Source organism: Lolium perenne, chromosome 3 (assembly GCF_019359855.2).
Source record: "Lolium perenne isolate Kyuss_39 chromosome 3, Kyuss_2.0, whole genome shotgun sequence".
Lineage (NCBI taxonomy): Eukaryota > Viridiplantae > Streptophyta > Magnoliopsida > Poales > Poaceae > Lolium > Lolium perenne.
In genome coordinates this window covers 193,798,557-193,812,387 of record NC_067246.2, presented here as the reverse complement: position 1 = coordinate 193,812,387, position 13,831 = coordinate 193,798,557, and positions in this window count along the sequence as shown.

The following is a 13,831-nucleotide window of genomic DNA, read 5'->3' as shown; positions in this document are numbered from 1 at the left end:
AAAACCCAATTTATTGATTCGACACAAGGGGAGACAAAGAACACTTGGAAGCCTTAACAACGGAGTTGTCAATTCAGTTGCACCTGGAAACAGACTTGCTCGCAAGAGTTTATCAGTAGTAACAGTTTTATAGCGATAGCGATGGTGAAATAACAGCAGCAGAGTAACAGAGACAGCAGTAGTGATTTTAGTAAACAGCAGGATTAAAATACTGTAGGCACGGGGACGGATGACGGGCGTTGCATGGATGAGAGAAACTCATGTAACAATCATAGCAGGGCATTTGCAGATAATAATAAAACGGTGTCCAAGTACAAAGCAATCAATAGGCATGTGTTCCATATATAGTCGTGCGTGCTCGCAATGAGAAACTTGCACAACATCTTTTGTCCTACCAGCCGGTGGCAGCCGGGCCTCAAGGGAAACTACTGGATATTAAGGTACTCCTTTTAATAGAGTACTGGAGCAAAGCATTAACACTCCGTGAACACATGTGATCCTCACATCGCTACCATTCCCTCCGGTTGTCCCGATTTCTGTCACTTCGGGGCCATCGGTTCCGGACAGCGACATGTGTATACAACTTATAGGTAAGACCATAAACAATGATTATCTTCATGAAACAATAACATGTTCAGATCTGAGATCATGGCACTCGGGCCCTAGTGACAAGCATTAAGAATAACAAGTTGCAACAATATCATCAAAGTACCAATAACGGACACTAGGCACTATGCCCTAACAATCTTATGCTATTACATGACCAATCTCATCCAATCCCTACCATCCCCTTCGGCCTACAGTGGGGGAATTACTCACACATGGATGGGGGAAACATGGCTGGTTGATGTAGAGGCGTTGGCGGTGATGGCGGTGATGATCTCCTCCAATTCCCCGTCCCGGCGGAGTGCCAGAACGGAGACTTCTGGCTCCTGCGACGGAGTTTCGCGATGTGGCGGCGTTCTGGAGGGTTTCTGGCGACTTCGACTTCTCTTCTGGTGTTTTTAGGTCGAGGCGAATAAGTAGTCCGAAGGAGGGCGTCGGAGGCCGGCCGAGGGGGCCACACCACAGGGCCGCGCGGGCCCCCCCTGGGCCGCGCCGCCCTATGGTGTGGGGCCCTCGGGCCTCCACTTCAATTGTCCTTCTGGCTCCGTTAGTTTCCTGGGAAAATAGGGCCTTCTGTATAAATTCCGAGGTTTTTCCCGAAAGTTGGATTTCTGCACAAAAACGAGACACCAGAGCAGTTCTGCTGAAAACAGCGTTAGTCCGTGTTAGTTGCATCCAAAATACACAAATTAGAGGCAAAACAATAGCAAAAGTGTTCGGGAAAGTAGATGCGTTTTGGACGTATCAACTCCCCCCAAGCTTAGCTTATTGCTTGTCCTCAAGCAATTCAGTTAACAACTGAGCGATAAAAGAACTTTCACGAACACATTTGCTCATATGATGTATATATTCTCATGCTATGGCTAATACTCGAGCAGTTCATAATGAGATACATGCAAATAAGATCATCTAACAGCTATGTCAATCATGGAGAGGTACCAACAATTAATAATAAGCATCATGAATCATGTGTATAAACAGGATTGCAATGTTCATAAGAGAGTATGATAAAGTGGTATCTCGCTTGCCTGTATTTGGTTGGCAAAACATAAATGCCCGGGCACCTCTGAAGTTCATAGAAAGACTAGAAGTAGTGATTGTCAAAAGATAAATGCATCAAAGTTATACCACAATCAATCATATTTTGAGACAAGCATATTATACTAAGAATGACAGTTGTGCTCTCAAGATAGTGCTCAAAGAAATAATGGAGACACAACATAAAAGTAAAAGATTGACCCTTCGCAGGGAAGCGTGGATTAACATGCGCTAGAGCTTTTCATTTTTATAAAGACAGGAGTAAAATTATTTTGAGAGGTGTTTGTTGTTGTCAACGAATGGTAATGGGTACACTAACTACCTCGCCAACCGGACTTTCAAGAGCGGCTCCCATGAATTATTGCATATTTATTTGGCACTCCTTCCAACCTTTCTTTCACAAACCATGGCTAACCGAATCCTCGGGTGCCTGCCAACAATCTAATACCATGAAGGAGTGCCTTTTTATTTTAGTTTTATTATGATGATGACACTCCCCCCAACCTTTGCTTACACAAGCCATGGCTAACCGAATCCTTCGGGTGCCGTCCAACAATCACAAACCATGGAGGAGTGTCTATTTAAGTTAATTAATTCGGGACTGGGAATCCCATTGCCAGCTCTTTTTGCAAAATTATTGGATAAGCGGATGTGCCACTAGTCCATATGAGAGTCCGTCAAAAGTAAATGACAAGGTTGAAAGCTAAACACCACATACTTCCTCATGAGCTATGAAACATAAACACAAATTGAGAAGCATTTTGAAGGTTTTAAAGGTAGCGCATGAGAATTTACTTGGAATGGTTTGAAATGCCATGCATAGGTATTTATGGTGGACACTTTGGAACAACTTGGTTTTTAGGTGTTTGGAAGCACGAGCAGCGTTCCCGCTCAGTACAAGTGAAGGCTAGCAAAAGACTAGGGAGCGACAAATCAAGAGAGCAGTAACTGTCATAATCATGCTTGCGGCAAAATAAATTAACAGAGGCATAAAAGTGATACAAGAACTCTGAAGCAATATAAATCATTGAGGCTTAATTGACTTTTATTCAGTCATATGCATGCGTGAGCATGTGCCAAGTCGATATAAATGAATTATTCAGAGGAGGATACCACAATGCCATACTTACTTATGAATAAAACAATGCAAGCAAACATCCATGACATGCTACTCATATTAATAAATTGGAGCTAAACATGAGAGATCATGAACTACTAGACTTTCTCAAATGACATATACCTCACATGAACCAACTAAGCATGCTCACATGGATGAGTATATGTACAAAAATGAAAACAAATAGAGTTCATACCAGCCTCTCACCACAATCCAATTGTCGTAGATCGTCATTATTGCCTTTCACTTGTGTAGCTTGGATAATATGAAATGAAAACCACGCTCCAGCCACCAAAGACCATTGAACTCATAAAGAACTTTACAAACCAAAGAAGAACAGCAAATATTTTTGGTGTTTTCGAATTGCAAACAAGAACAAAAGAAAACAACCAAACAAAGCAAAATCTTTTTGGGTTTTCTTATAGCAAACTAGCAATAACAAATAAAGCGAAACAAATGCAAGAAACCAAAGCAAACAAATGGTGAAGAGAAACAACAGCAATATTTTTGGTCTTTTTGTGTTTTGGGAAGGAAACAAAGCAAAAACAAGAAGTAGCAAACTAAAAGAAACACAGAAAAGCGAGATGGCAGAAATCTGCCAAAACCTGACAGCAGTACAGAAATCGATTTTAACAAAAATCTTACATTGCTCAGATCGAAAAGTGGTCAACTAATGAAAGTTAGATAACAACCTGGGGAACCTGCAGAAAAATTGGCAGCTCAAAATGATGCTCTGGCTATTTTTGACAATTTTTACGGTAACGTTCCAGAATCTGTTTTCAGGCAGCATTTCCCCAAATATCATCTTCCTCTCATTAGAAAACCACTCAAACGAACAAAACAAGTATGTACAAGTATCCAGCAACCATAATATGCAGAGAATGAGTGATGCCGGTATACCTCCCCCCAAGCTTAGGCTTTTGGCCTAAGTGGAGTTCAACCCCAACGAGGGTCGTGGTTCCTCGCCGGTGGGTAGTCCATGGAGTAGTCATAGTAAAGCTCCTGCGCAGAAGAAAAGCGTGGAGGCTCCGCATATCCACCGTGTTGATGCGAGGAACTTGCTGCATCGGATGATGAATCGAGGTGCTCCTCGACCTCTATGTCGTCTCTTGCATGATGGCCTCCTCTCTCTATGTGTGCATCCAGTGCACCTTCTGTAACCGACCAATCTCCCCTGGAATCAAGGTTAGACAAAACAAAGCAGTGCAATCTTACTAGTTTCTCAGTTTTCTTAGTTATTCTCCAAACTTTCTTATAAAATATCATCTTATAATACAGGTTACCCAAGTTGGAGGAATCTGAAACAAATTCATGTTTAATCATAGAGGCTATATCAAGTTTTTCTATGGGGAACGGAATATCAAAATGATGAGGTTCTACATTATGAAAAGCTAGTAAACGAGAGGCGATGAGACCTCCACAAATTCCACCTTTCTCACGGTTAGTAGCAAGTCTATAAGCTATTAATGCTCCCAAATTATAAGACCTACTATTTTGCAGTGCTGCAGCTAGAAAAGCTAAATCCGGGATAGAAAGTTTACCACCAATCCTTTTAGCGAGAACGCACTTGGTAATAAAATAGGCAAAGTAGCGGATAGCCGGGAGCTGAATACTAGTGATTTTACCACTTTCACCTGAGAAACTCCTTCCATCGCAAATCATCTTGTAGAGATCCGAGAGTTCTTGCGGCGATCCCTTTATCTTCTCGCATGATCCCCATTGCGGTACTCTAATTGCTGCACAAAAAGCACTAAATGGCAAGTTGACAGCTTTATTGTAAATTTTATACTGGACCGTGGGGTTAGATCGCGACCAATTAAACTTGAAGTCCTGCACAAAAGACATAGTTAATTTTACATATTGTCTTGGCTCTCCTTCAACAAAGTCACTCAGCCCTGCACGAGAAATTAGAGTTTGAACATCTTCAAATATCCCCGCGCTTCTCATGAAATCCACACACGGGTAGTAAGAGGGGTATACTCCCTCTTCACGATTGACCATCATAACTTGTTGGACTTCCAATTCTTGCTGGTTCAAGTGATATCTATTCCACTCCATTTTCTGAAATTTCAACAACCAATATAGAAATTTGATTTGGTGACAAATAATTGAGGGAAACTACCATAGGAACTTGCTAGAGTACTAATCATGCATCAAAACTAGTTTCTACCACTTAGAACAAGCATGCAAGCTCACTAAACATGTTACCTATAGCAGCAAAATATTTAAGATATACTCAACCAAACGAAATTCTACTTGGATGGGTGGAGGAGTCACATACCGAAGAGCAAATGTGCCAAATTTCAGACAGAAATCTGGGCTGAGCAAAGAGATCGAAAAATCTGGAGCTCTGGAGCAAAAACGCGAGTGAGAGGAACCTGGTGTTGATTTTTTTCGGGAGAGAGAAGAGTCTGGGAGGAAGAGATGGCAAAGTGGGGCAGAGGGGGACCCACACCACATGGTGGCGCGGCCACCTCCTTGGCCGCGCCGGCCTGTGGTCTGGCGCCCTCTGGTGCCCCACAGGTCATCCTCTGGTGCTCCCAGGTGCCTCGTGGAAAAATAGGACCAACGGTATAATTTTTGTGAATTTTTGAAAACTTTGAAAAACGCACATTTCTGGGTATTTAGTTTATTATTACTGGCCAGGAAAAATTTGAAATCTTCAAATAACTCAAGAACTTTGCAAATTAAAAATGCTACAGCAACTAGAGCAAGTGGAGGAAGAAAGAGATGTTGTTTACCTCTTTATGCATATAAAAAGTATCCGTTAACAAGGTTGATCAAGTCTTGTCACCAAATAAATTTTACATAGCATAAGAAGAAATAAACCTCAAATCAATCATGTTACCTTGAATTGTATTGATATGGATCCAATCACGAGAGTTTGATATTCTTCTTTAGGCTCATATATAGGACAATCAATAGTTCCCACTTTGATAGTTCTCACATTAGAAATAGTATTAACTCCACATGCTTTCTCAATCCTCTTGGGAAAATAAACGGTATGCTCCCTATCATCAACATTGAAAGTAACCTTTCCTTTATTGCAATCAATAACAGCCCCTGCGGTGTTAAGAAAAGGTCTCCCAAGAATAATAGACATATTATCATCTTCAGGCATTTCCAACACAACAAAATCAGTTAATATCAAGCAGTTAGTAGTAACTTGAACAGGAACATTCTCACATATACCAACAGGAATAGCAGTAGATTTATCAGCCATTTGCAAAGATATATCAGTAGGTATCAACTTATCTAAGTAAAGTCTCTTATAAAGAGAAAAAGGCATAACACTAACACCGGCTCCCAAATCACATAAAGCAGTTTTAACATAATTATTCTTAATAGAACAAGGAATAGTAGGTATACCTGGGTCGCCCAACTTCTTTGGAATTTTGCCATTGAAAGAGTAATTAGCAAGCATAGTGGAAATTTCCTCATTGGGGATTTTCCTTTTGTTAGTAACAATATCTTTCATATACTTTGAATAAGGAGGCAATTTAATAGCATCAGTCAAAGGGATTTGCAAGAATAAAGGTTTCATCCAATCGCAAAATTTATTATAATGTTCTTCTTCCTTTGATTTTAGTTTCTTAGCAGGAAAAGGCATTTGCTTTTGCACCCAAGGTTCTCTTTCATTACCATGTTTCTCAGCAATAAAGTCTTCTTTAGTGTACTTTTTATTTTTAGCATGCTTTCCAGGTTCTTCTTCAACCTCTTCTTTATCAGGAGTATCATTCTTATCATTATCTTTATCATTATCATGTTCATTACCACTTTCAGTTTCAGCATCAGAAATAGAAATACTATTAGGATCATTAACAGGTTCAGAGGATTCTACAACATTTTTATGTTTCTTCTTCTTTTTCTTCCTAGAATGAGCACTAGGTTCAATGCGTTGAGAATCTTGTTCAACTCTTTTGGGATGCCCTTCAGGATATAGAGGATCCTGGGTAGAGACACCGCCTCTAGTTGTTACTTCATAAGCATGTTTCTTTTTAGAATTATTCCCTAACAAGTCATTTTGCACTTTAGTGAGTTGATCAATTTGAGTTTGAATCATTTGAAAATGTTTAACAAGCATCTTAACATCATTGGAGGTTCTCTCCACAATATCATGCAATTCACTAATAGCTTGAGAATTTTCCATTAAATGATTCTCTACTCTCATATTAAAATTTTCTTGCTTAACAATATAATTATCAAACTCATCTAAGCATTGTGCAGGAGGCTTTGAATACGGAATATCCTCCCTAGTAAAGCGTTGAAGGGAATTTACCTCAATCATGGATGAAGGGGGAATTATCTCACATATATCTTCAATAGGAGGTAGATTCTTCACATCTTCAGATTTAATACCTTTCTCCTTGAGAGACTTCTTGGCTTCCCTCATATCTTCATCATTCAATTTAATTAAACCCCGCTTCTTCAATATTGGAGTTGGAGTTGGTTCAGGCGTAGTCCAATCATCATGATTCCGGCTTATTTTAGCCAATAATTCTTCAGCGTCGTCACTGAGTTCTTTTCTGAAAACACAACCAGCACAACTATCCAGGTATGCCCTAGACTCAATGGTTAGTCCACTATAAAATATATCAAGTAAATCATGCTTTTCCAAATCATGCTCAGGCCGAGCTCTAATAAGAGAGCAGAATCTCGACCAAGCCTCAGGCAATTTCTCTTCATCTTCCTGATTAAAGTTATAAATTCTCTGCAAAGCAATATGTTGAGCACTAGCAGGAAAGTATTTGCGGAAGAAAACATCAAGCAATTCTTTCGGACTTTTAATAGAGTTAGGTGGCAAATTATTATACCAAGTTTTAGCGTCATCCTTTAATGAGAATGGAAATATTTTAGCAACAAAGTAAGTACGCATCTTAACATCATCAGAAAACAAGCTACTCAGAGTAGATAGCTCAGTCATGTGTTCAACAGCACTTTCTTTTTCAGTACCACAGAAGGGTGTTTTCTCAACAATAGCTATATGAGATAGATCAAGAGAAAAATCATAATCTTTATCCCTAATGTTTATAGGAGATGTGGCAAATTTAGGATCAGGAGACAATTTATATCTAACAGCATGTTCTGCAAGCAACTTTTTAATTTTTCTTGCATCAGTAGTAGCATTGCATTTTTCAATAAAATCATCATTAAGCTCCACATAATCTTCCTCAGGATCATCACTAAAATAACCAAGTTCAGGTGAACTAACAGGTGTAGTAGCATTAGGAGTTTCAGTATTTTCAATTTGTCTAGACCTAGCAATTGTAGCATCTAGAAAAGATCCCAATGAACCACTATCATCAAGCACAGCAGAAGCATTATCAATATTATGAGAGTGTTCAGATTCAGCAGATGTACCCGCATGCGAAGCATGTGGCGGTGAAACAAGTTTATCAATCACAGATGGTGAATCAAGAGCAGCAGAGGTATTCAGAATTGTACCTTTCCTTGTAGTGGATGGTAATATGGCGATCTTAGTATCGCGAGGTTTACCCATGATGGAGAATTTGCAGCGAACAATATTAATCCAAGTGAACTTCCAAATAAAGCTATGCTCCCCGGCAACGGCGCCAGAAAATAGTCTTGATGACCCACAAGTATAGGGGATCGCAACAGTCTTCGAGGGAAGTAAAACCCAATTTATTGATTCGACACAAGGGGAGACAAAGAACACTTGGAAGCCTTAACAATGGAGTTGTCAATTCAGTTGCACCTGGAAACAGACTTGCTCGCAAGAGTTTATCAGTAGTAACAGTTTTATAGCAGTAGCAGTAGTGAAATAACAGCAGAGTAACGTAGACAGCAGAGTGATTTTAGTAAACAGCAGGATTAAAATACTGTAGGCACGGGGACGGATGACGGGCGTTGCATGGATGAGAGAAACTCATGTAACAATCATAGCAGGGCATTTGCAGATAATAATAAAACGGTGTCCAAGTACAAAGCAATCAATAGGCATGTGTTCCATATATAGTCGTGCGTGCTCGCAATGAGAAACTTGCACAACATCTTTTGTCCTACCAGCCGGTGGCAGCCGGGCCTCAAGGGAAACTACTGGATATTAAGGTACTCCTTTTAATAGAGTACCGGAGCAAAGCATTAACACTCCGTGAACACATGTGATCCTCACATCGCTACCATTCCCTCCGGTTGTCCCGATTTCTGTCACTTCGGGGCCATCGGTTCCGGACAGCGACATGTGTATACAACTTATAGGTAAGACCATAAACAATGATTATCTTCATGAAACAATAACATGTTCAGATCTGAGATCATGGCACTCGGGCCCTAGTGACAAGCATTAAGAATAACAAGTTGCAACAATATCATCAAAGTACCAATAACGGACACTAGGCACTATGCCCTAACAATCTTATGCTATTACATGACCAATCTCATCCAATCCCTACCATCCCCTTCGGCCTACAGCGGGGGAATTACTCACACATGGATGGGGGAAACATGGCTGGTTGATGTAGAGGCATTGGCGGTGATGGCGGTGATGATCTCCTCCAATTCCCCGTCCCGGCGGAGTGCCAGAACGGAGACTTCTGGCTCCTGCGACGGAGTTTCGCGATGTGGCGGCGTTCTGGAGGGTTTCTGGCGACTTCGACTTCTCTTCTGGTGTTTTTAGGTCGAGGCGAATAAGTAGTCCGAGGGAGGGCGTCGGAGGCCGGCCGAGGGGGCTGATGTCTACGTTCCCCCTCCTTTCCTGTAGACAGTGTTGGGCCTCCAAGAGCAGAGGTTTGTAGAACAGCAGCAAGTTTCCCTTAAGTGGATACCCAAGGTTTATCGAACTCAGGGAGGAAGAGGTCAAAGATATCCCTCTCATGCAACCCTGCAACCACAAAGCAAGAAGTCTCTTGTGTCCCCAACACACCTAATAGGTGCACTAGTTCGGCGAAGAGATAGTGAAATACAGGTGGTATAAATAAGTGTGAGCAGTAGCAACGGTGCCAGAAAAGTGCTTGGCGCGTAGTTGATGGTGGTAGTGTTGCAGCAGTAGTAACGCAGTAAAACAGTAAACAAGCAGTAGTAACTCAGCAGTATTTAGGAACAAGGCCTAGGGATTATACTTTCACTAGTGGACACTCTCAACATTGATCACATAACATAATAGATAAATGCATACTCTACACTTTCGTTGGATGATGAACACATTGCGTAGGATTACACGAACCCTCAATGCCGGAGTTAACAAGCTCCACAATAATGCTCATGTTTAAGTAACCTTTAGTGTAAGATAGATCAACAGACTAAACCGAGTACTAGCATAGCATGCACACTGTCACCTTCATGCATATGTAGGAGGAATAGATCACATCAATAATATCATAGCAATAGTTAACTCCATAATCTACAAGAGATCATGATCATAGCACAAACCAAGTACTAACACGGTGCACACACTGTCACCTTTACACACGTGCAGGAGGAATAGAACTACTTTAATAACACATCACTAGAGTAGCACATAGATAGTAGTGATACAAAACTCAGATGAATCTCAATCATGTAAAGCAGCTCATGAGATCATTGTATTGAAGTACATAGTAGAGAGATTAACCACATAGCTACCGGTACAGCCCCGAGCCTCGATGGAGAACTACTCCCTCCTCATGGGAGCAGCAGCGGTGATGAAGATGGCGGTGGAGATGGCAGCGGTGTTGATGGAGAAGCCTTCCGGGGGCACTTCCCCGCTCCGGCAGGGTGCCGGAACAGAGACTCCTGTCCCCCAGATCTTGGCCTCGCGATGGCGGCGGCTCTGGAAGGTTTTCGTGGGTTTCGTCAATTGGTGTAGGGTTTTCTGATCCAGGGGCTTCTTATAGGCGGAGAGGCGGCGCAGGAAGGTCGAAGGGGGGCCCACACCCTAGGGGGGCGCGCCCCCCCCCTAGGCCGCGCCGGGGTGTGGTGTGGTGGCCCTGCCTCCCTTCTCTGGCGGTTCTCGTGTGTTCTGGATGCTTCCGGGTAAAATAGGAACCTGGGCGTTGATTTCGTCCGATTCCGAGAATATTTCGTTACTAGGATTTCTGAAACCAAAAACAGCAGAAAACAGGAACTGGCACTTCGACATCTTGTTAATAGGTTAGTTCCAGAAAATGCACGAATATGACATAAAGTGTGCATAAAACATGTAGATAATATCAATAATGTGGCATGGAACATAAGAAATTATCGATACGTCGGAGACGTATCAGCATCCCCAAGCTTAGTTCTGCTCGTCCCGAGCAGGTAAAACGATAACACAGATAATTTCTGGAGTGACATGCCATCATAATCTTGATCATACTATTTGTAAAACATATGTAGTGAATGCAGCGATCAAAACAATGTGTATGACATGAGTAAACAAGTGAATCATATAGCAAAGACTTTTCATGAATAGCACTTCAAGACAAGCATCAATAAGTCTTGCATAAGAGTTAACTCATAAAGCAATAATTCAAAGTAAAGGCATTGAAGCAACACAAAAGAAGATTAAGTTTCAGCGGTTGCTTTCAACTTGTAACATGTATATCTCATGGATATTGTCAACATAGAGTAATATAATAAGTGCAATAAGCAAGTATGTAGGAATCAATGCATAGTTCACACAAGTGTTTGCTTCTTGAGGTGGAGAGAAATAGGTGAACTGACTCAACATTGAAAGTAGAAGAATGGTCCTCATAGAGGAAAAGCATCGATTGCTATATTTGTGCTAGAGCTTTGATTTTGAAAACATGAAACAATTTTGTCAACGGTAGTAATAAAGCATATGCATCATGTAAATTATATCTTATAAGTTGCAAGCCTCATGCATAGTGTACTAATAGTGCCCGCACCTTGTCCTAATTAGCTTGGACTACCTGGATTATCACCGCAATACATATGCTTTAACCAAGTATCACAAAGGGGTACCTCTATGCCGCTTTGTACAAAGGTCTAAGGAGAAAGCTCGCATTTGGATTTCTCGCTTTTGATTATTCTCAACTTAGACATCCATACCGGGACAACATAGACAACAGATAATGGACTCCTCTTTTAATGCTTTAAGCATTCAACAACAATTAATTCTTTTCTCATTAGAGATTTGAGGATGTTTGTCCAAAACTGAAACTTCCACCATGGAACATGGCTTCGGTTAGCGGCCCAATGTTCTTCTCTCACAATATGCATGCTCAAACCATTCAACTCAGAGTAGATCGCCCTTACTTCAGACAAGACGAACATGCATAGCAACTCACATGAAATTCAACAATGAGTTGATGGCGTTCCCCAGTAAACATGGTTATCGCACAACAAGCAACTTAATAAGAGATAAAGTGCATAATTACATATTCAATACCACAATAGTTTTTAAGCTATTTGTCCCATGAGCTATATATTGCAAAGGTGAATGATGGAATTTTAAAGGTAGCACTCAAGCAATTTACTTTGGAATGGCTGGAAAATACCATGTAGTAGGTAGGTATGGTGGACACAAATGGCATAGTGGTTGGCTCAAGTATTTTGGATGCATGAGAAGTATTCCCTCTCGATACAATGGTTTAGGCTAGCAAGGCTTATTTGAAACAAACACAAGGATGAACCGGTGCAGCAAAACTCACATAAAAGACATATTGAAAACATTATAAGACTCTACACCGTCTTCCTTGTTGTTCAAACTCAATACTAGAAATTATCTAGACCTTAGAGAAACCAAATATGCAAACCAAATTTTAGCATGCTCTATGTATTTCTTCATTAATGGGTGCAAAGCATATGATGCAAGAGCTTAAACATGAGCACAACAATTGCCAAGTATCACATTACCCAAAACATTTATAGCAATTACTACATGTATCATTTTCCAATTCCAACCATATAACAATTTAACGAAGGAGAAACTTCGCCATGAATACTATGAGTAGAAACTAAGGACATACTTGTCCATATGCTACAGCAGAGCGTGTCTCTCTCCCATAAAGTGAATGCTAGGATCCATTTTATTCAAACAAAACAAAAACAAAAACAAACCGACGCTCCAAGAAAAAGCACATAAGATGTGATGGAATAAAAATATAGTTTGGGGAGGAACCTGATAATGTTGTCGATGAAGAAGGGGATGCCTTGGGCATCCCCAAGCTTAGATGCTTGAGTCTTCTTGAAATATGCAGGGATGAACCACCGGGGCATCCCCAAGCTTAGACTCTTCACTCTTCTTGATCATAGTATATCATCCTCCTCTCTTGACCCTTGAAAACTTCCTCCACACCAAACTCGAAACAACTCATTAGAGGGTTAGTGCACAATAAAAATTAACATATTCAGAGGTGACACAATCATTCTTAACACTTCTGGACATTGCATAAAGCTACTGGACATTAATGGATCAAAGAAATTCATCCAACATAGCAAAAGAGGCAATGCGAAATAAAAGGCAGAATCTGTCAAAACAGAACAGTTCGTATTGACGAATTTTAAAATGGCACCAGACTTGCTCAAATGAAAATGCTCAAATTGAATGAAAGTTGCATACATATCTGAGGATCATGCACGTAAATTGGCTTAATTTTATGAGCTACCTACAGGGAGGTGGACCCAGATTCGTGACAGCAAAGAAATCTGGAACTGCGCAGTAATCCAAATCTAGTACTTACTTTTCTATCAACGGCTTTACTTGGCACAACAAAACACAAAACTAAGATAAGGAGAGGTTGCTACAGTAGTAAACAACTTCCAAGACACAAATATAAAACAAAGTACTGTAGCAAAATAACACATGGGTTATCTCCCAAGAAGTTCTTTTCTTTATAGCCATTAAGATGGGCTCAGCAGTTTTAATGATGCACTCGCAAGAAATAGTATTTGAAACAAAAGAGAGCATCAAGAGGCAAATACAAAACACATTTAAGTCTAACATGCTTCCTATGCATAGGAATCTTGTAAATAAACAAGTTCATGAAGAGCAAAGTAACAAGCATAGGAAGATAAAACAAGTATAGTTTCAAAAATTTCAGCACATAGAGAGGTGTTTTAGTAACATGAAAATTTCTACAACCATATTTTCCTCTCTCATAATAACTTTCAGTAGCAACATGAGCAAAC